This window comes from Puntigrus tetrazona, chromosome 14 (genome assembly GCF_018831695.1).
Source record: "Puntigrus tetrazona isolate hp1 chromosome 14, ASM1883169v1, whole genome shotgun sequence".
NCBI classification, from domain to species: domain Eukaryota; kingdom Metazoa; phylum Chordata; class Actinopteri; order Cypriniformes; family Cyprinidae; genus Puntigrus; species Puntigrus tetrazona.
In genome coordinates this window covers 15,185,152-15,208,628 of record NC_056712.1, presented here as the reverse complement: position 1 = coordinate 15,208,628, position 23,477 = coordinate 15,185,152, and the positions used below count along the sequence as shown (strand labels likewise).

Genomic DNA, 23,477 nt, shown 5'->3' with positions numbered 1-23,477 from the left:
GTGCAGGTCGATGTAAATGAATGAAAAAAAGAAAACAAATTAGTTATGCATTAAATAATATTAATTTGTAAATGTGAAACTCCACAGAAGAGCGCTTATATGAAGTTGATACATTTTGTTACATTCTAAAATTCTTTGCTGAATAGTGTACGCCGTTAGAAACCCAGTTTTAATGAATTCTAATTATATCTAACTTTAACAATGCAAATTTTGTTATACATATATGCTTAAATCTAAAGTATATAGTTTGTCAAAACAATGACTCTTTCGAGGCTTTCTGATCAATTCCATTAATTGACGAAAGAGATGGTCCCACCCCCAAAAACATATCCGGCTTTATTAAGCTGCTTGGAATGCTGAAATGAACAACAGTGTTTTGATAGTGAGAGTCAGTGTACACACTCTCCTGGGAAATCAACCTACATATTAAGCTGACTCCATTTAACATAGAAAAATTACATCTTTAATGCAAACACTAGTACAACCATGAAGCTAATCAAAAATAAATATGCTGTCCACACCTCAAAATGTCAGCGTCTGCGAAATTCTTATTAAAAGTAGTTCCAAACAACTTAGTAGGCCAAATATGTCATCTCAGTTTATTTATGTGCGTTTGTGTGTTCCGGTTAGGCCCAGATACAGCAAGACTCTTCCGCTTCATACCATTGTTCAGGCCAATCCTCTTTTTGTTTTTTATTAGTTCTGCCACTGCCTCTCATTCACTAACCCCCCGGAGGCTTTTCTCCCTGCATATGTGTGTCGAGGCGATAAGGGAATTGGCAATTTTGTTCATGCCGCTAATTATATGATTCCACGGTTGCTGTTCGATGCGTATTGTCCTTGCTTCCTGGTAGCGCTCTGATCTGCTTGCTTCATCTGCTTCTATTTTCATCTACCTCCTCAATCACTCTTGACAGTTGGCCAACACTGAATGGTGACCCTTCCGCTGGTACCGGTACAGCTTTCTCCTTGGAGGGGTGGATGTTGTGCTTGCTCTGGAGACAGGAACAGCTGTGCTAGACCATGCTTTCCCTTCATTATCACTCATTCAGTTTTTTTACGTTATTTGCATGGTCTCATTCGCATATGGAGCTGCACGTTATTCCTGCTTAAGGAAAGTAGGAAGCAATCCTTTATCTTTGACGTAACTCCGAACACAAACGCAGTAATTGTCAGACTCTCATGCAGCGACTGAGTGAGAAAGAGGGAGGGAGAGATGGATGGATGGAGGGGGTGGAAAGAACTGCGAGAGGGAGGGCAAGCGTGTGTGTGCATATGTGCAAGCCTGTGAGAGAGAGAGGGAGAGAGAGAAAGAGAACGAGCGCGATGTTCAATACACCGAGCTTCTAGACATTCTGCCGGGTGGGAGAACAGACAATCAAATCTACGATCCAGAAAAAAAAATAACTGACACATGGATTAAACACTAAAGGTTTATTCTCCTTTTTAACCTCAACGTGGAGTGCGGATTGCGCGTGCAAGTCTGAAAGTTCTCTGGGATGTGAGCTCTTGTGGAGGATGAGCTAAGCGGAGCACGACGGGATTCTTCGAGGTTTGGAGCGCAGCTGCTGCCTTCAGCCACTGACGGGAGGACCTTGTGCACGAGGAGGAGGAGAGCTGCCTCCGTTTCGCTCTCTCTCTCTCTCTTTTTCCTTTCTCAGTCTCTCAGAGACAAGCAGCATCCCTCAGCCACGGCACTGAAAACAGAAGGTGTTCAAGGAGAGAAAAAAAGAATAACGGAGAAGAAAAAAACAGGATTATAAAAGCAGGGAGTAATCAAAGGGAAATCTGAAGCAAGGACAAAAAGAGTTGAAAATAGATTTTGCATCTCAGCCTCTTGTGTTTGTTGTTTTGCGGAGCTAAACTGAAGAGATTTGGGTCGTGCATTGCTTTGCTTCAGCCAGCCTGTGGAGTATAGGATCACAAATAGCATTTTAAGGTAAGATGTTAGTCAAGTTCAATGTCTTGCATGTGCGAGCAAGTGCAATTCAGGTTTGACTGAGCTAAGATTAGTCTACCGCAACGACTGCCGAAAAGGAAAAGGGGGGAATGTAAGTCAGAGTTGTTTTTGTGAACTATTTACATAAATTGTTCTGTATAATTAAAGTAGATGGATAAAATGGATTGCATTTTAATCAGTGCTCGAGTCTGGTGTTAAAACCGTGATTTATTCCTTTGCACCTTGGTGGATATTACTGGGATTTTGAGGGACAAAGGGGATAATTACAGTGCGAGACGGTACTCATTTTGACAGGATCCCCCATTTGTCAGAAATAGAGGTGAGGGGTTGGGAAGAGGGGGTTAACACCAGCTATATGTCATTTTGAGGGGGAATATTTAAATCTATGTCTTAAGATGCTCTCGCAACTTTCGGAGTTGGCGGCTGACCGATTGTTGTCAGTTTTTTTTCTTTTCGCTGCGCCCGACGTAATTACTTTTGCTGTCACTTCTCCCACGAGTTCAGCCGTGGCACCTTCACATGAAGCAATTTAGTGGCCGTCTTGTGACCACGTTTGAGAAAGGAGGGGTGTGAAAATGCAAACAGAGATTGAAGGTGTGATGAAGGGGGTTTGACAGCCTCATATCTGTGCTGCTGCCTCACGCAACTGAGGCCGGATGGAAAGGGGACAGAATATAAATTTTTTTTTTTTAAATATTATTTATTTATTTCCAGACTGAAGGACAGCCGTTCGGGTTTGGGCGTGAATGTCCCACAGCTCCGTCGAGGAGCGTGTGCGCACTCCCCTGACGGTAGTGGACAAGTGCCCCCCTCCTTTGTAGGAGGGACTGAAATATTCATGATTGCATGCACATCCTGTCTGCCCTGAAATATTTAAAATAATTGAATAATAAATAACCCTGACTGTTGAAACTGGCCCCTGTGTTACCCTGTCCATAGTGATGATTCTCTCCACTTGTGTTACCGGTACGCCCGTGACTTCGCCTGCAGATAAAAACCGATTAGGCGGTCTGTTAATGTGAGGAGTTTACCGAGGAAGGATCTGAATGTGACAGAATGATTCTCATGTGTCCGGGTGAATGTTGAGAAAGAGATTCTCTCTATCTGAATGCTTTGGAAATGTCATTGAATGATCTGTCTTGTCTGTAATACATGGCTGAATTCAGTCGGATTGAGAGACAAAAAAGAAAAGCGAGAGTGTGATGATGATGTCTGTGTGTTCTATGTCTTTGATGTTTTATTGAGCACTAACTGGGCAGAGTCGCGCAGTCCTTGGGTCTGCCGGTTTGTGTTTGAAGAGGGAGCTCTGGATTTGAGGCTGCTGCTGCTTGATTTGCAGTTGCATTGCTCGTACACTCTCAATCACTGACATGTAGAGTCTAGATTGGAGTGTATAAAATCAGCTTTTTCGTATATATATTGATTTTTTCCAAGTTGTCATTCAATCCTTAAATGTAATTTTTCAAAACATACAGTACAATGAATATGTGGGGTAATAAATGGGGTAATTGCTATGCGACAGCAGTAGCGTAGTCTGCCTTGCCTGCTGTTATGAAACAGGCCTTCGAGGGTCTTGGATGGAAATGAGAATGCACTGGCAGATGTAGTCACAGAAAAAGCTTTTCGCTGCATTGCCAGCATCACTTGTTCCCAGTCTAGCCAGATGCATCAACACACGTGGCATCTGAGGAGGTTTGCCACTGCGTGAAGCTGAAGCTCAGCCATGCCTGAAGGTGCTCTCATGGCCATCTCGATAACTTTGTATGTTAAATGTGTTGTTTGATGGTGGAAATGATGGGGTCATGGGATAACAGATGTCCTATGAACCTGAAAGTGGGAGGCAAGGTGACTGTGATGCACTTTAAACGCACAAAGATGCTTTGATCATGTACTTGATTGATTTTCTTTCAAATATCATTTCAAATCAAAGATGTGTCGCTTCGCTCTGGAATTACTTGGAGTAATAAAAAGGTTTTTTTTTTTCATTGCACTCTTAAATAAACATGTTTTGACACTGACTATCATTACAAATATAATGTCTCCTGCGAGTGAAACTTGATTTATGCAGCTAAATGCAACTAAAAACATCTACTATAAATGTAGCCTAAAGGGTTTGCTGGTACTATCCAGTTTAAGCTGGTTTAACTGGTGTTCTAGCCATGCCAAGCTGGTATTAGCTGGTTTAGCCAATAAGACTGGCTGTCAAATGCCCAAAACCCTATATAAACCATCAAAACGTATGATCTTAAGATGGCTTAATCTAATTTTAGCATGGATGGACAACAAATTGTGAGTGTGCATTCTTTTTATGCATGCATATTGTGAAATATTGTGTTGTTTTGGGGATAAAATGTTATATCAAAAATGCTAATATTCATGTGAAGTTTTATAAATATTATTTTATTTTTAAAATACAGTTTGCCAGATGCTTTTATTTAGGGCAACTTGCAGTATAATGCATGTCAGTTTTACTAATTCCCCCAGAAATCAAACTTGTGACCTTGGCCTCTACGAGTTGTACCAAAGAATACTTGCGATACCTAGAGGCAGAAAGAGACACCACTAAAGCAGCCCTTGTGGAAACACTTAAAATTAATGTTTGTGATGTTATGTTCAATCCTGTAGCACAAAACAGTAAAACGTTGCATTAACAACTCCAAGGTCATGGCTTCGATTCATAGGGAATGGATGAAATGATACTTTACAGTTTAGGAAAAAAAAAACAAAAACGTATAATTGTGAATGTAATCTATTGCAATCAGAATGCAAAAGCATAACTAAAAGTGTTGTTTTTGCATTTTCAAAGTGTTTTGGGATTAGGTTATTTTCTTTACACTTGCAACAGATTCATTGACTTTTTCATGCCGTTTCTAAAATAAAGTTTCCACAGGATGGGGCAACAAAAACGTGATTTATGTCAAAGGGAGACCAAAGAGGTTAAATATGCAATACTTCAGTAGTAAAAGAGCTCTTTCTACCTGAAAGAGATGATTCAGCCTTTGACCGTCACTATATTTATAGCGAGTCCATTAAGAAATGAAGAAAAAAAATCAATGCTCATTGTTCTGTCAGCATTTGTTTTCCGTATTTTGGAGACTGTGACCTTTAGCAGAGTGACTCTTACCTTCTCACAAGCGAGCTTGGATGACTCTGTCACAGTGCTTCAGATCATTAGTGCACATCAGGCTGATGTTATGTTGGCATGGCCACCACAAAAACAGTCATGCCTCCTTATTGCCGCCAGTCTAAATAACAGAAAAAAGCTCTAAATTGGGCACTGGCCCCATCTGCCATCTTTCAGTGCTTGTTGATTTGATCCCTAAGGCAAGTGTAGACCACAGAATGACCGGAGAGATGTAGTGCACGTGGACTAATTTTAGCAGGGGTTTGGCACTGCTGCTCCTCTTTTGATTGTTACACTTACAGCCCTCTGTTTTCTGTCAACATAAACATATTTATCAATGTATTCATATAACACATCTGGATGGTATATACAGACAGATGGTAGCACTAATCCTCAAGGGTCCCAAAAGTCTGGTGGAAAACATGCTGGCACTATGCGCAGGATGTTAGTAAAGTTCTGCCAGATTTTGCAAACAAAGCTTTTAAAAATAACATTAGATGATCTTCTTAATCAGGATTTTCATGGCATACTGCTTAAACAGTAGTGGAGCTTAATTAAATCTGTTCATTTCAGTACCTTTAACATTAGAGGTTCTGAATAATAGTTGGTTGCAGGTCAGAGATACTTAATATGTGATTTCCACAGAAATGTCAACAAAACATATAATGTATTAATTAATTAATCAATTAATAAATTAGACATACATTCACTTATACACATGTATTATATATTGAATGGTCATGGAATTTCTGTGTTATGCATTAAAAAATTTACATATTTGTAAAAATACTAATTCTGTCACAAGCACTTAACTTCCTTATTTGCGTAAATGCATTTTTTAATTATTGAGTAACTGAGAAAATTTAATGAGTACTGTATGCATAGTTTTTAGAGGTACAGCTTGTCTACATCTATTTAGAATTGGTCGATTTCATATTTTAAACTGGGGAGTTTAAAATATGAACCTTTGAAAAGTTCTGTATGTTTTGATTTTCCATTTCATGACCTGTTTAATACATTGTGATATTTTGTGTTACTTCTCTATATGAAACAATTTTGCTATGGTGTTGGGTCCTCTTGATGTCTAAGCTAAAATTTGGCCTGAAGCAAAACATTAAGAAGTGCCATTTTAAATCACACAGATGCACTGTGATGTATTTGTTTCTTAATGAGAAACCTCTCATGGATAAATTGCGCACTTCACTTCTCTTTCTTTTCCACATTTCTCAGTGTTAGACCTGTATTGCCTCATGCTGTATAATGAAGACCTTAAGAAGTCAAAGAGTCTCAATTAAATGACACAGACAGAGTCTGCCAAGTCTTCCAGGGTCTGTTCCAAACTGAAACATGTAGCCTGTAGCAATGCTAACTTAAGAGGACGTCTTCCATCCTGTTTCAGCCCCAGTCCTGTGATGTGCGGGGCGCTTGGGGGAACGGATGGTGTAGTATGACGGGGCTTGATGGTTGTTACACAGCCTGAGAAGAGTGCAGTGAAGGGTAAAGGGCAATGTCAGCAGGTGCTCAGGGGAACGGATGGACGGCATCGGCTCTGGAGGGATGGATTAGGACCGATAGTGGCTGACAATGACCCTGACACCCATGTCGCCTTTGCAGTCAACCTTCCATGGAGCTGGTTGAAATGGGCCACCTCAAGCTAAAGTGGTGCTGAATTTTTGCATCTGGGTTGACATCAAGCTTCAGCCAGGGTCATATGGGTGATGTGATGGAGAAGAATGGAAGAAAAAGCGTCCATTTTAGCTGTAAGTGAGGAGAGAAAAGAAGAAGGAGGTCAGTCTGCCTCAGGTTCTGCTGTGAAGAGAGGCTTCTCATGTGACCTTCACCTAAGGTCCCTTGCCTTCGGTGTTATTCTGAAGCAATGTTTCAGAGTTTCTGTACAGTGTTAGGTGACACTATGGTTATTAAGAAAGAAGAAGAAGAAGAAATGTAGGCATAGCACAGTTCTTCCTCCACCATCTTGGAGCTGCAATATCTCTGAATGGGAGCTAAGCTATGTTAAAGGAATATTCAGGATTCAATTAAGCTCAATCTACTGAAATTATAAAGTAGCCATAAACAATAAAGTGTGATACTATTACATTTATTTAAAAGCACTTACTTTTCTATTAAAATACTGACTTAAGTTCTCAATAATTTTAGGATTATTTTAGGCGTTGCTGTCTTGACAGCAAAGTCGACATTTGGATAGGTTTATTCAGCATTGTGGCTATACAATGTTGAAAAATTTGTATTTTAATATTTACAGATTGATCCTATTTACTTCCATTAGAAGTACATCACTTTAAAACACATTTGTTTTTCTCTTTGTCTGGAAAAGATATATTCCAGTATATTGAACCTTAAGTATTCCTTTAAATGTATGCTGTGTGATTTCACATAGATCTTTTCATGCCCTAAATATCTAAATCTGTTTTCTCCAAACAGATAATCAGAACATGTTTTGCTAATGCTATGTTGGATAGTAAGCTTAGATGCAAACAGACACGACTGTCTACACCTTCACTGACTTGATAATTACATTTCTATCATACATCGATTCAGAGAGAGAGAGAGAGATTCATGGCAGATGCACATTCATGATGCTTGTAACAAGGGCCCAAAATGCAATTAGCCGAAAATGGACCATAAAGCAGCACCCCTCCATGCTTAGATGTAATATTGGCTAATATGCCTAAACTCATCCAATTAACCAATCCATAATGATGTTGTTTGCGATAGCAGATGCATTTCATTAATAGGGAAGTAATTATTGACACTAATCATTTGAAACAAATGATGGCAATTGGGACCTTGACACGGTCATTCTCCTGTTGGGCTGAAAGCATATTTACCATAGGCTTGTGAAATTGCTAAGCCAAATACCTTTTTATAAAATCAAAATGTTCCTAATATGTTCCTGTTCCTAAAATGTTCCTGTTCCTATAAAAAAATATTTTTAAAACATAACTTGTGAATTGAAATTATCTATATTAATGTACCTTACTTTTGTATCTTATGTATAAATGTGTGCGTGTGTAAAAAATAAAAATAAATTATATTATAATTTAAATTACATAACATTATTTGCTATCTTGATTTTGATACACTTTTCATTTAAACCAAGTTCACATTCAGTTTTGTTAGTTTAACAATAATATTTCAGCTTATACGGTACTGAACAATGATACTTCCAGTCAGATTTTCTGTGTTTGTTCTGTATCTGACTATTTTGAACGGTGTTGAATTAACAGGGAGTATTAAAATTCTTATTGGTAGTTTATGACGAACCAAAATTTCATAAACATGCAAGGAGTACAGATGCATACAAATTCAGGAATGGTGGGCATTTAATTTCTTCAGAAATTATCCAAGCTTTTTGTGGTACTGTGTGAGCATATACGGCGTGGGCTTGGCCAGTGGTTTTGTTTGTATCAGCTGTTCTGGAGTAGCTTGATGACCATTCTCTCTCTCTCTCTTCACCTCCGCCTTTACTGCTGTCGGTGAGTGTTTTATTTAGGTTATTGACTGGCTCGTTCTTCAGAGGCTAGAAAACTGCTGCATGTGTTCTATTAGGACGCAAGGCTCATCCATACAGTTAAAAATTTAAGCTGAGACATGGCATAGACTAATTGACTAGTCTGGGGATATTAAGTCTTACTCAGCAGAGAGGATTAAGGTGGGGTTGCAAATATGGTTTATTGATGCTAATTAGTGTTGTCAAACAATTAATCACGCTTAAATGCATCCAACATATGTTGTTGTTGTTTTTTTGCTTTGTTTTAACATTATGTGTGTGTGTGTGCCGTCTATATTTTGTATATGTAAATACAAACACTTTTGTTTTATATATTAAAACAATTATATATAATAAATTATATGAATATAAATTTGTCAATGTTTTCTGTAATATATACTATATGTGTATTTACAGCACCTATACATAATAAATATACACAGTACATATATATTATGTTAACAAAAACTTTTTGAAATTTTTGATGTGATTAATCACAAGCTAATGCAATAAAGAAGTAGAATGTATATACTCAGATTGTGTATATAGTGTATATATTAGGTGTTTGCTACCTCGTAAGAATAGTGCCTATATTTAAAAAAAAAAAAATCAATTGAATCCTTTCAATCAACAAGTCACTCCCTTATCTATTCAGTTATGCACAGCACAGAGTTCACGTAGGCACTTCAGATGACACGCTCTATCGAGAGTTGTTTAACTAGGGACAAGAGAGGGTGTGTTAAATTTGAAAAATGGCTTCTTGTTGATAGAAAGCTTTCCTGAGGGAGGTCGTGAAGATGTCACTCAATTCCAGCTCAAGCACTTCTTACAGAAACACTTATGTTAATGTTTGCCAACCTTGGATTTGAGTTTGTCGTTCATACCAAGAGGTGCATCAGATCGAAAAATGCATGTTTCAGATGAATGGAGCAAAATCAACAGCTGGCAAACCCACATTAGTCTATAAAGAACATACAAACCACAGACATCAGTGGGACGCACCCGTGTGCTGCATTATCAAAGTGCACTGGCGTTTTCATGATGGAGCATCCTTGCTGTGTTTTAACTTGCTGGATTGCATGCGCTCCGGATGTTAATACGCCATTCGAGAGGCTTGGGAACAAAGCCACAGCATCTAAATGATGACCTTTACCTCGGCTCGAACAAGCAGTGCTCCCATTGTCAACATGTGTAATTTCTACCCTTGGATGCCAGCACAGCACGGAATTATAAATCAATGAGGCTGCATTACTGAGGATCCCCGGGCCCCTGGGTCTAGCTGAGGATAGAATACTAGGCGGTGGGGGTCGGACGGAAGAGGATGTGGGGGAATGTGGCAGGGAGAGACTTCCTGGGGATGCCGCTGTTCTGTCCAGCCCACAAAGCTGCTGTCCGCCACTGGCAGGCATCCAGAAGGGAGCCAAGGAAGAAAGAAGCTCTTATCGAACTCTTACAGAAAGAGAATGTGTGTGTGTGTGTGTGTGTGTGTGTGTGTGTGTGTGTGTGTATGGCTTTACTGTAAGTGTGTGTATTTGCAAACTGCTAAATTTTAATAATATATCAGCTTCTTGTCCTACAAACTAATTTTCCAGTCAGCCATAGCCATGCATTCTGATTTTTTTTTTGTTGTTGTTGCAACGAATACATTGCAAGAATTGTATTTTATTATAGACATTTTACCAGTGACAGATTTTTGAAGAGCTTTAGAGCTTGAAATAGATTTATTTTTTTGGCTGTTTACTCCCTTTCACATCACAGCTCAGGTGATTGGTTCAGAAACCCCGAGCAAAGATAGCAACTATCTATAAAGGCAGAGCCACTTAGATAAATGGGTATGCTAATAGATGGGTTTTTTTCCAGGAATTAGAACACCTGACAAACAGTAGTAGACATTAGAGAACCAAGAAAGTCAATAATATTATTTTATAAATGTATGAATGAATGAATGAACCGCTATGTCATCTTACACTGTCAACAAAAAAAGTGTGAATACCTTCAAAGCTACATGATTCTACTTTACCTTTCTACCTAGTCCTAAAGAGTGCATGAAAATATCTAGATGAGACTAATATGCATTTTTAGAATGTGGTAGACATATGTATTGCGGTGTACTCCTAAAAATGTTTTTCTTGCATTTTTTTTTCATGAGAGCATACATAAACACTTAAGAAACATTCAGCCATACCCTCTCTGCAGATGACAGCAGGTGAACGCCTTAGACCAAGTGGCTGGATTCTTCAAACTGCTGCACTTTAATGAATGCGGCGTTCAATCAAAGCTGCTGAAAGTATAAAGTTAAGGAATATCAAATGAGAGCGTTGCTTGGAGCCAGATTTATCAATGTCTCTTTTTTGCCACTTTTAGTTAAATGATCTCATGACAGATGGTACATACTGTGTTCAGATAAACAGTATTTAGAAAGACTTAAGGTTCAGTCATTACTGATGCTTGGCAAAAGTCCTGCAGGCGAAATGCAGTCATTTAAATGGGGATCTGTGCAAAGTTCCCCACACAGATTTTGGTTTCGCAGATGATTTTTCCACACTGACCAACAGAAAGTTGCTTGGTTTGAAAATAACTTCCCTGTGAACAGTTTTTGCTAGCCCATATCTACAGGGAGTAATTATACGAACAGCTTCAGACTTGGACAAAAATAATCCACAGTCAAGCTTGCACAAATTAACTCGTGTTCTCTCTTTGGCAGTGAAACTAACTCAGTATCTTACTAATTTAGATTTGATAGCCTCTTAGATAACTAAAAATGTGATAATTATTGTGTTTACTTTTTACATATTAGCTGTTTCCCGTAATTGTTATATTTTGTGTTGTCAGCATTTTCTTACATTTTCTTACTGCATTTTATCCACCATCTTTTTTTACTACCTTTCTAAAAGAATTGTTTTCCATTTTAACACCATTTAACCTCATGCACTTTTAAAGGGATATTCGTTACTCTGTACAACAATTAGTTTGAATATTTCAAGTGCCAAGTCTACCTTGCCCTTGAATATTTATCTTGCCAACTGCAGCCAAATTCTGAGTCACCCTGACTCATACCGTCAGTTGCACATACTTACTGGCTGTGCTCCAGTACTGCAGACGCTGTGCAGAACACGTTCCTTACTGTACCTGTAAGAACAGTGCTGAAAATATCCCAATCTCCCACCTGGGATTGCAAAGTGTATCAAGCTGCATTTGGTGGATGCTGGAATGCTCCTATATAGTTCCCAAAGGCACCTGTCACTGATTTATTTGTCAATATGGAGCTATTAGTGCACAGTGAAATATGGCTAAACAAAGTGAGGCCTCATCCATTACTCCCTGAGAGTGTCCTGCATGCTGCATATTTGATATAAACATATTGTCTTAGGATAATGTGCATTCCTCAACAGGAATTAGCCTCAGCATTTCACTACAATATAAGGCACACCTAAGTTCTGGCAGTTATATTCCCACTGAGACTCCATTGTCGGCCTTTCTCAATTCTGAAAACCCCTACCCACCAAAAAGAGACCATAAATTATTCATTTCTTCAATGTGCCCACCCTCAGATCAATGGGAACTCAAAAACCATCTACAAAGGCATTTGGCTTTAGGCCATATTTGATCACTTCCTAGCCGCACTCTCTTTTTCTCTTTTTTTTTTTTTTTTTTGTCCCAGCCCAAGGAGACTTCATTATCTCCAACTGTTTGTATGCTATTGTTGAAAGAACAAGAGTGAGGCATTTGGAAAGTGGGGAAAGGGTGGAAAAATCTTTGATGAGACATGAATCAAGACAGATGTTGGTACAAGCTTGTTAGGAGGACAGAAAAGCGATAGAGGGAAATGGAAAGAGAGAGAGAGAGAGAGAGAGAGAGAGAGAGAGAGAGAGAGAAAGAGAGCACGCTTCGGATTAAGTATTCGTCTTCTCTGTGGGAGCTTGCCAGAAAGTCATGCATGACAATACGAGCAGCCTGCACCCTGATCATATTAGATGGGGCTTAAAAGATGCAGTGAAGTGATCAAGCCTTTGCTTTTCCACTGCTGCATTTGGCACATTGACTGGTGACATCGCATCTGTTGTGACTTACCAGAGCAGGCTTAGAAGAACTGGGTAAATCTTACAAAAACAAGTCCAGGTCACGCCCACCCCCTAAAAATCTAAAGAAATTTGAATATGCATAAATAAAACTAAAGCCTATTTGTAACATCATTAAGATGTTGTTTGCATTGTGACAGTATTTTCATGACAATTAAGCGCATATTGTCCCCTAAATCCTCATTACCAGTTCAATAAAAAAAAATAAAAATGTCTCTGGAGATGCTGCCGTTCTGTCTCATTTTGCTTATTGAATGCAAGAATGTGTCTATTGTGAATGGCTCCTTGTAGAGAAATATAATGTAATTCAATGCAGTTTTAAATTTTGCTGTTGGTACAGCAGATACTATTTCATATATTTTGAATACAGACGTCAGTTGACGTTGCTATTCATTGTTTTTAGGTTGTGTAACCAAAATGCAATGTTAACTGTAATACTTACGTCAACCCCTCATTTTCAACCGAAATGCAACATCTTCCCGACGTCATGTCCTACGTCAAACTGAATTATATATAGATGTCCGGTGCCTGGTGGGATATGTTCTTGTTCATAATATGTGTTTAATTGTCATGAAAGAAAGATGATTATGAAAGCAAATATAATGGATCTAAAAATCGGTTTAGTTTCCTTAAAGTCAACTGTCATTTGGTAATTTTGTTTTGATTTGTGGTAAAATGTTACCCGGAGATGCTCTTGACATGTTTTTTGAGATTCACCCAAGTGTGAACTTTGGTACTTTTTCTCTAGGCATAATTTATGCTTTTAACTTCTTAAAAGTCAGTTAGTCAGCATTCTCTGAAAGCCCAGAAGATCTTGTTTTGAATTCAGCTGCAGCGATTGAGATTGACTGTGAAATAAGAACTGTGCCGCCCCACATTGTTACCATACGAGTGAAAAATGGGGAAATATATGTTTCAAATGTCATTTGGGAAAACATAGTGCAATTTGGCCATGGTAAAATCAAGCTAACAGCAGGGCCGTTTTTCGCAGGGAAAAGTGCAGATTTTTGTTCTCGCATGCAGTCCTGGGCTGCTTCCTCCTCATTCTTCGCAGCCCCAGATGGCCAGGGCAGACGCCCAAGACTCACCCAGGAAAAGACTCATCCTCTTCTAACTCTGCTGCTTTTTTGGAAGGTGCCAACCAGACCTTCTCTCATTTGGCAAAGTGAGGAGGCACTGCTGATTGGCACGGCCAAGTCCAACTGCGATTGGAATTGATGGGTGTGGTTGAAGGGCAAGATGGTGTAGCTAAATTTAGATCAAAAGATTCTCTGTCACCACATGCGGCAAAGAGAGACGAGTCAGCTCAGTGTCGTTCTGCAGAATTAGCATAATTAGACAATGGATCTGGCAGAATCCTCATAGAGGAGGTGAATTTGTGTCATTATTTACTTTAAAGGCCTCAGATTTGCATATACACTGCAGCTTTTTTAGGCATCACCATTTAAGGTTGTTTGCGGATGCCAATTAAAAACAGCATCAACATAGTGTATGTTGCTGCCGCTGACAAATTTTTCAAATGAGACATTTAAAAATAATAATTGTGGGACTTTTGCCAACAAAGGCTCAATGGCCTGACCTGGGGCTTTGTGGTTGGTGCATACATTGAGCTGTGGTGCTTAAGTGCTTGATGCAAGTCTGGCTCACATCATTTTCTGATCCTGTTTTCTCCATTTGTCTAAGTCAAGGTTGCATAAATGCTACAGTAAAACAAAATGAATAAATAAACTGTTAGAAAAATATGTTGACTGGTTACCAAATATTTTTCATTGACTAAATACAATGTGATCTGACTGTTAATTGTATGTAAATGCACACATAGGGGCACTGTAAGAGGGGAGGTTAGGATGATTTTAAGGTCCCGACTATAAAAGCCCGAGAGGGAGAAATAATTTCTACCAGGGGAATGCAGTCGCGATTTCTACAGCGACGGAACCACCGGCCACAGTGTGTGTATGTTTGTGTTAATCAAGCTGTTAAACGTGCTAATTACCCTTTTTCTTTTATCTTTTTTCTTTCCTTTACTTATGACGAGTGCCACCTGGCAATTTTTATTCTTCTTTTTCTGCATTATTTTCTCTCTTTTCTCGCTTTCTCTCAATAGTTTATAAAAGTATTTATGCAAGATCTGTGAATGCACAGCTGATTGAGATCGGATCTTTCAGATTAGTGGTAGGGAGGCCAAGTGAGCAGTCACCCAGGGAGGTGAATTAGGAGGCAAAAAAAAGGCTAAATTTGCTGCCTCATTAGGAGGGGACGGGATGGGTGTTCGCCATGGTTAATTGAAGCATCAAGCTCTTGGCACGTGTCTCCCCCCGTCTGTCATTCAGCGGGATGAGGATAAAAAACCCCTAGTGTTATTGAATGAGCTTTCATTGAGAGATTCTGGCAGACTTTTAGCCTGACTTCAGACAGGCCAAGAGGAATCACCTCCTTTGTCATGACAGAAAAGATTCATGACAGAAGCTTTACGTTTCCCTTGCAGTGTTGTGAAAGAATGCCTGTTTTACGCCAACCTAAATTTCAACGGCCCTAGCCCCAGGTTTTTTGCTTCTTGTCTGAAATGTATTCTCCTTGGTTGGCAGAGGCCCAAGCACCACCAACATATGCTAAGGTCAGGTAACCTTGCACGTACCCATGTGATGGAGGAGGAAAGGGGAAAAAATGCTTTCATTAGCTGCGAACTAGGTCACATTGAGAGCCGAGCAGAGATGGAGGAGAAGATATGGCTAGAAGAAGACAGGAAATTCTCTCAGTGCAAAAACAGCATCATAATGACCTTCATATTTTTATCTTCTTTTGTGTTCCACAGAAGAAAGTATGTCATACAGGTTTGCAACAACGTGAGGTTTAGTAAATAAAATGTAATCTATGGGTGAGCTACTGCTTTAATTCATAAAGATGCATGATGGGTTCTTCCTTAAAAATGGCTGATTTTACACATCTGCTTAGACTTTTAAAAAAGCAGCTTGAGTAAATCTTTCAAAGCAAATTCATCTTGAAACAAAATGGCTGAGATCAAATATAGCGATGGATAATCTGAGCTCGAAGCCTTTGTTCACACTGCACACAAATTCAATTTGGTTTTCAAATCAGATCTGTACTACCAACTGCCTGCGCTGTCATTTTGCAAGAGATGAAATCAGATCTGTTTGTTCAGACTGCGTACACTATGTAGTCAATATCTGGTGCGTCTTCATCTGTTGGTATAATAATGATGTAAGTGTCAGCAAGAGACTTTCTCATAAAACAGTTGAGAACTGTCAATGTGGAAAATTTTGCCTCAGTTTATGACTACTGTATGTTCTCGTTGCTGTTCTGATCTTACAAAGTGCACGAAATAACGTATAAGAGGCATTTTACCCATTCATGCATATACTCAAATTTCACTGAACACTGTGAGACACAGTTTTCTGGTAAATAGACTAGTAGTATGTGACTATAAAGGGAAATAGTTTGTAATTCTTTTTTGTGTAAGATATACTGAAAAGGTGATCCATAATCGCCAAACCTGTTGTGATATACTTAAACTCTGCAGCTTAATTTGGAGAGTAACCTTGACTTACAGATATTGTGGAAGCCGTCAGGAGTGGATGTTCGATGCTTAGCTTTATCAGTGGCTGAGGCACACACCTAAGACGACAGACCATGCTGTCCACAGAATCCCACTCCTTATCTCTCCCTGTGCTGATAAGACGTACAGTTACCTTGGCTCTCTCACGGGTATTTATTCCTCCGATGAAGCTTTTATTGAACAAAGACGTTCGTTACAAAAGAGGAACCTAAATCACATTTTTCAGTCTATCTTTGTCCTGCTGGTGTACCCTTTTGTTTTGCATCTCCACTTTTGTGCACAATAGGAATGTAACAAGCTTACTGGAGTGTGCTCTTGGATGGGTGACCCTCTTGTTGTGTGCAAAGTTTTACAAATGCAATGTCAACAACAACAACATTGTTATTACCATGTTTTCCGGGCACAGTTGTATTTTAACAGTGTGCAGAAGGTACTGCGTGTAGCAGTAGCTCAGCCAAAACACTATAATAGCCTTTTTACAGAGCAAATGTTAGTGAAACTGAACATATTTACAAAGAAATCTGTACTGTAGCATCCTGCGGTAAGTCACTTCAGCTTCTCTGGGAGGATTTGGGGTTAAGTGCCTTGCTCAAGAGCAGAATGTTGCAACTGGCAAACATGATTAAAACTGGATCGCAGGGTTGTGCAAAATTCAGACTTTTCAGTTTGTTTGAGTTATACAGTCCCCTCTGGGTATATTCAGTCCTTTCTTTCTTTAAGGCCATTATTTTAAAATTATTCATGAACCTAATTTAATTTGAATTAAAATGTGTTTAATTCAGATTTCATTTGTAATAATTCTACATCATGTTTCATGATTCAGGATTTTCATGAAAAAAAAACATTTTAATCCAGAAGGAATTGTTGATTCAGTTTTAAATTTCAAACAACTGTTAGGGACTTTGCACACTTTTTTTTGTTTGTGTTTGAGTTTTTTTTTTTTTTTTTTTACTCCGTATTCTTCATGCTAGGGATGCGAAAATGCTGAAAATCAAACACGATCAGAATTTATTTTTATGACTAAAGAAAGTTTTGGAGGCGGTGTGTAAAAATGATTGACACAACGCGGGGTCCTATTTATTTTTTAGTGCGAAAGTTTCTGATGAAAATGGACCTTTACCCTTTAATTTTTGATAGACTGTGCACTTTAAAAGCTAGAAGCACAGTTGGAAAAGTCTGTCACACACCCTGTAGCAATAAAATGTATTGTGGAATCTAGTATTAAAAAAAATCACATTCTCAAAGATGGAACGGGAAAAAAATGTGGCAAGTCCACATTAAATGCTAATGGCCTCATTCACTGTTGAAAAAATAACTGTGCCAGCACCTCTTCCCCATGTTTGAGGAGAACTCTGGCACCTCGCCTGTCACAGGAAGACAAATAGACTCTCAGTACAGGAACAACATATCAGCCATCACACAGTCATCTGACAGTGCTAGGTCACTAAGTGAACAGAAAGAGCTGCGCTAAAGTGGGCAGCTGCCTCTTGCAGCATCCGAGCCAACTGTTTGGAACAGGTTTTTGCCCAGACCGGTGGACATTCAGCAAATCTGTTAACCACATGGGCTCATTACAGCAAGAATTACTGTCTCAGCCAGACAGGAGGCCTCCCGCACATAACAGCACAGCAAAGGTTAAAGTGATGTGTATATAAATGCATGCAAAAACACACACACAGTTCCAGTATTTTTACAAAGCACTTGCAGTCAGAACACAGGAGCAGGATTGTGTAGGCGTGTACTTGTAAGTTTTATGACTCACTGGGGCAAATGATACTGTAATCTCCGGTCTCCAGTTTTGTACATTTTGTTCATATAAATCTTGTAGTCCATTTGTAACATATAGCATTGTGTTTCCTGTCAGGACAATCACTGAGCTGTGTATTTTATTGGCAAACCCTAGTGGGACTTTTTTATTTGTATTTTTATTATATCTATTTTACATTAGCTTTTATTTTTGATATGCCTTATTTTCAGTTATTTGACAAGGCAAAACGTGATTTAATTTTTTTTTAAGTATTCGTAATATTTATATGTAGCGATAACGTTTAAAAAAATGAGCTTGTAGGGTTTTTTGTGTGTGTATTTATGACTCATAGTTCCACCAGGAGTGCTTTTTGATGTATGAGGCTGCAGGGTGTATCTGGGCCCCAAAATGTCAAAACAACAGCATTGAAATGTGCACATGCAAGGCTGTGGTTCAATCATATTTTTATCTCAAGTTATTTTCTTCTGCACTTTCTTTTTTACACAGTCAGTTGATGCATCAGTGCATTTGCATTTGCTTGTAAAACATCAGAAGTGTCTGGAGATTTGTGCTGTCTCAAAGGAACACAGCACCTAAGTACCCTCCTAATCCCTCTGAGATATACAACTAATTACCCTCATTACATGCAAATAAGCCTGACTGGCAAAACTCATGAATGCAGCCATTTTAATTGTACACTTATGGCAATGGTTGCATTGTGCAACCGTCCTTTAAGGTCTAAAGGTCTTTGTATGTGATGCAATATCCCATCATCCTTTTCACCTGAGCAGTTTACTCTCCACCTGAGCTAATAAGGCGTACCAGATGCTGTGCTAGATGCTAGACAAGAATAACATAATCATATCTGAGGAACGGCTTCTGTGCTATATATAGGAACCTCCACAACACTTTTTGTCAGACAGACATAATGAACGTTGCATCAGATTCTTCTACAAAATGTTTAATCCGCTGCAGTTTCTGTCTGTTTACCCATACTGTATTTTAGACGGGTGGGTTCTGTTATGAAATGTCTTCAGCAGGAGCATAAGTGGCTTGATAGCTCCTATTCAAGAGCGCCTTGGCATAAGCCAACCGGATTCTGGGATTTAATGTGCAAAGTGGAACTAAAGCAGTCACAACACGATCGGGCAGTGAGATACCTGCCGTTTATGTTGACACTTAACCAGCTAAGATTAAGTAAGTTTGTAAGCCTGACTATGTAATAAAAGCATTATGGTTCGCAAACTAAATAGGGCACCTTAAAATTGAAGCGGAAACCTCATAAAATATTAAAATGGCTGTGAGGGGAGGAGGTGGAAGACGGCTGCTCTTGCTTTCCTATTTCTGGCTTATTTTGTCTTTAATGAGGGGGGAAAGTGTGGTTTTTTTTTTTTTTTATAAATGGTGTGTGAAAATAATCTCATCAGGATATGACTGAGCTCAACATAGCTTCCTCATTTGTAGCCATGCCACAGGCCTACATGTTTAAAGAATGTAAAATTGGGTTATTTTTCAACTCCTGGATGCTGACAGCATCTACACACAGAAACAGAGAAAAAGAAATCCCTTTAAGACATTATTTCTGTCCTAGGTTTGGAAAAATGGGCCAACCATGTATCTTGATGAGTGGCCCAATCCAAGCAGGCATGGAACCTGTTATAGAGAGTGCTAAATAATTAGCCTATCATAATGAGGGCTTTAAGTACCAGGGGCCAGAAAAGATAAATGAGGCCTTTTTGTATTCCAGATCATTTAAAAGAGTGGATAGCCTTTATTGCGCCCTATAGTGAATATCTTCAAGAGCAAGTTTTTCTTTTTCAATCTGCCTTTTTGCAATTATTATTTTTTGTGAACCTGACTTGTCTCTTCTGTTCCTGAAGCGTGAATTTATATTAAAATTTAACTTTAAATAGGGCAACAAAATCAATCACAGCAGGATATGTTTCGGAGCAAATTTCTGTATAAGAATATGCCTGACCTCTCTCCTAAAACATGGGTGCAATGAAACACTGATTTCCACTTCTTTAATTTCCTTTTCTTTTTTTCGTCTTGCCTCTCAAAAGTTGCATTAAGAAGTCCTCTAAATCTCATGAATTTAAAAGACAGAATTGACCCTGCAGAGTCATGTATAACCATTCCTCATTATTTTTCAGATGGAAATATTCAGCCCATATCTTGGCCAATCTCTGGATGTACGCTACATAATATATCATAATATTATAGTTTTCTGCAGGTCTCATCTTCTTGTTGAGCGCTAATATGTTTGATAGGTGCTAATAAATTTCCGTGAAGCAAAGAAGATATCCTAGCAGTGTTTAAGTTTTGATGGAATAGTTCACTAGAAAATTTAAATTCTGTTATACGTTCTTCACCCTCAAGTCATTTTCCATAGAAAATAAAATAAGAAATACGAGAATGATTGTTCTTTTTTTCAATTAAAAATGGAATGGAGAAATTAAACTTTCAAGTCCAAAAAAGCACCCAAAAGCGCCAGTAAAGTAGTACATGTGTTCTAAAACCTGATGATAATATTGTATCTTTTTTTTTTTCATTTTACAATTTTTATTAAAAAAATTGTAAAATAATTTTAATCATATTTACACATGAATCAATTATTCAGACTGATTTTGTTATTTAGATCAACTGATTCTTAAATCTGACTCTTATGATGAACGTGTCAAGGAGGCAAAGGCTTTGAGTTCCTCATTATTGTACACCTTCAGAAGGCTTGGCATAATTTACTTTTGTAATAATTTTGCAACCTTTTTGAGTGGGAAACGTTTATCTATTTAAAATGTTTTCAAATGCACCTAGATGTTTAAAAAAAAAAAAAACAAAAAAAAACATGGGCAAATAAATAATGACAGGTTTTTATTTTTTTGTGGTATTGTATAAAAAAAATATTATAATAAAAACTGTATGCATATTAACTGTTGCATCTTTTTTATATTTTTTGTATTTTGTCTAATTAGTCAAAAATCTTATTGTGTTCTATTGCTGCTATTGAGGTGGGATATGGATAAGGTTAGGAACAGGTTTGGTGGTATGGGTAAGTTTAAGGGTCCTTAAGGTTTAAGGAACGAACGAACACTTTAATAAAAAATGTAATTACATAAATTAACTATTTATTTAAATATAAGTACATAGTAGTTAAGGCCACCTATAAAGTGAGAGCGAAAAACTTTTATAAATTTACACTATAGCAACAAGTAAAGTTTAAATCCATCATGCCTATAGACATTCTGCTGCTACAACAGCTCTAATTACAAGTATGATGGTGGTGATTTTCCCATGATAAACCCCTCTCATTTTAATATTGAGAATGAACTTAATGATGCATGTAGCAGATGGTCTGGTTTTCAAGTTCTCTCCCTCTCCCCTCTACTCAGACTACGCAAATTTACGTGCATGCTTTCAGTGAAAATGACTTTACAAAGCCAGAAAAAAAAAAAAAAAAAAAAAACCTCACCATATGGCTGTCCAACTACACCTGGTTAGAAATGTAGAGAGCAAGTTGAAAGAGACAGGCCGTTTTGCTCTTAGTCCTGTAAAGGCCTAATTAAGGATAAACGTGTTTTTTTTTACCTTATAGATGCACATTTTTGATGATTCCATGACCCAGCTCAGCGATTCTGGCATGAGTGCTTTTGGAAATGTTATTAAAAATCACCAGCATGGTCCAAATGGCAAAAGGCAAGGAACATCGCTTTTCAATGACGCCGTTTTCAGTTAGTGTGTGTCTCGGCAGCGGTACACGGCCTTTCTAATGAGCGTCTGGCTTGAAGATGAGTGGAGCCCTCAAACCTGATTAGTTTCACTCAGCCGCTCAAATAATGCAATCGCTCGTGCAAGATTACCCCCTCGATGCCTTGGATATCTAATCTCAGTGTCATGTCACATGCCCATTGAAAGGTTTATGATGCACCCTACAATCCTCCGATGACAATAATTCATCATACCTTGTCCTAATGCTGTATTCATGAGCACAATGACATATGGAAATCCAGTGCATGTGCATATGTAGACCGGTTCCCCTTTTAACACCTGATTTAGAGGTTATTTGCCGCCCTGCACAGTGCTCCCATGTCTCAGGCTTGCAGTTTCCCTGGTGATCTCCGACAAGGACGTCTTTTGTGCTGTACCACATCAGATGTGCGTCCCTGAGGTTTCGTGCCGACAAAGGTCTCCTCAATACCGCCATTGTGCTGTGGCATGTAGAGCGTCACTGGCATATGTGCTCTGAACACTGCTGCAGTGTTTCTGAGCCCCAAGAGCCAGAACTTGCATTACAGAGACTACAGGGACATTTTGATTCCTGTGGTTGGCAACAACACCTGGGTCGAAAGATATAAAGTTTAACTGCGCCTTTTGCAGGAATTCTTTATAACCGTGTGTACGTGTTTTTTGGTCGGACCATGCTTTTAATTTTGTGGACAAAAGGCATAAACTAGTTGTTTATTAGCATGCACATTCCATAACGTCTGTTTATTAAAAGACACATATTAATGCCTTATTCTGCATGATAATATATTAGATCCCTTAATCCCAATACCTAAACACACAATACCTAAACATACATAAACATACCTCACTATTAATAAACAGCGAAAGAGCGGTTTAATACGATGTTCCCTAATTTATTTATTCATTCATTTTAATTTTGGTTTTGGCTCTGCCTTTGTTTATGTTATGCGTTTAATTACATGCCAAGCATACCTTTGTTCTTTTGCATTGCGCGTTTGCATGTATTCTTTGACAAATAAGTAAGCATGGACACAAAATAAACCAGTTACCACTTTACAATGATACCTAATCAGGCAATCTCCAGCCCAATTTTATCAAAGTTACTGACAGATCCTGGGGCTGAGAGTGGGAGCAAAGAAATCAACCTTGTAAAAGGAAGAATAGGGAATGTGCTCAATCTTATAAACCACCTACTCCAAAGCGGCAAGGAGGAACAACAGCGGCGATCCAATTAGCTAGAAATCAGGGCAGCAGCTCAATAAGGGGCTTTGTGTAGGATTGCGGGGCTGTAACACAGAGTCACCCTAATGGGTCATTGAGAATGACTGATCACTTGATGCCTCATCTTTGGCAGGTGGAGCCCTACAGAGCCCTTTTTATAGATTAGAGAGAGACCATCCATTCCTCCATCCTCTCATCCCCTCCCGGAATGAATATTAAACTGCCCTGAGGTTTCTGACTTGTTCACAGCTCCTCCTGCTTGGCCTCTATAGCTTCTCTGGACAGAGAGTTTATTTATATCACCAGGTATGCCTAGCTAATCACTCTCAGGACAATGTAAGGAGACAAAAACAGAATACAGCACCATATTTGCAGGTGTAATGCATCCTAAAGCTGACTCACAGACACTTCAGACCTCTCTGAGAGGAAATGCAATGAGTGGCTGAGAGAGAATAAGGGCGGCCATAGAGGCCAGGAAGGAATGAGAGAGTGGTCGGTAATGCCCTAGCCAGTCAAC

At 38.7% G+C, this 23,477-nt stretch overlaps 1 protein-coding gene across 3 annotated transcripts in view; it reads left to right on the top strand.

Moving 5' to 3' along the window:
• Nucleotides 1-1,283: 1,283 nt before the first annotated feature.
• Nucleotides 1,284-23,477, top strand: part of lingo2 (leucine rich repeat and Ig domain containing 2) — a 201,287-nt gene continuing 179,093 nt past the window's right edge. For 2 of the 3 annotated variants that reach the window (XM_043256502.1, XM_043256500.1), the window contains exon 1: nucleotides 1,284-1,939. The gene's annotated coding sequence lies outside the window, so the exon portion shown is untranslated. The remainder of the gene's footprint in view (nucleotides 1,940-23,477) is intronic. The other variant, XM_043256499.1, reaches the window with a different exon arrangement.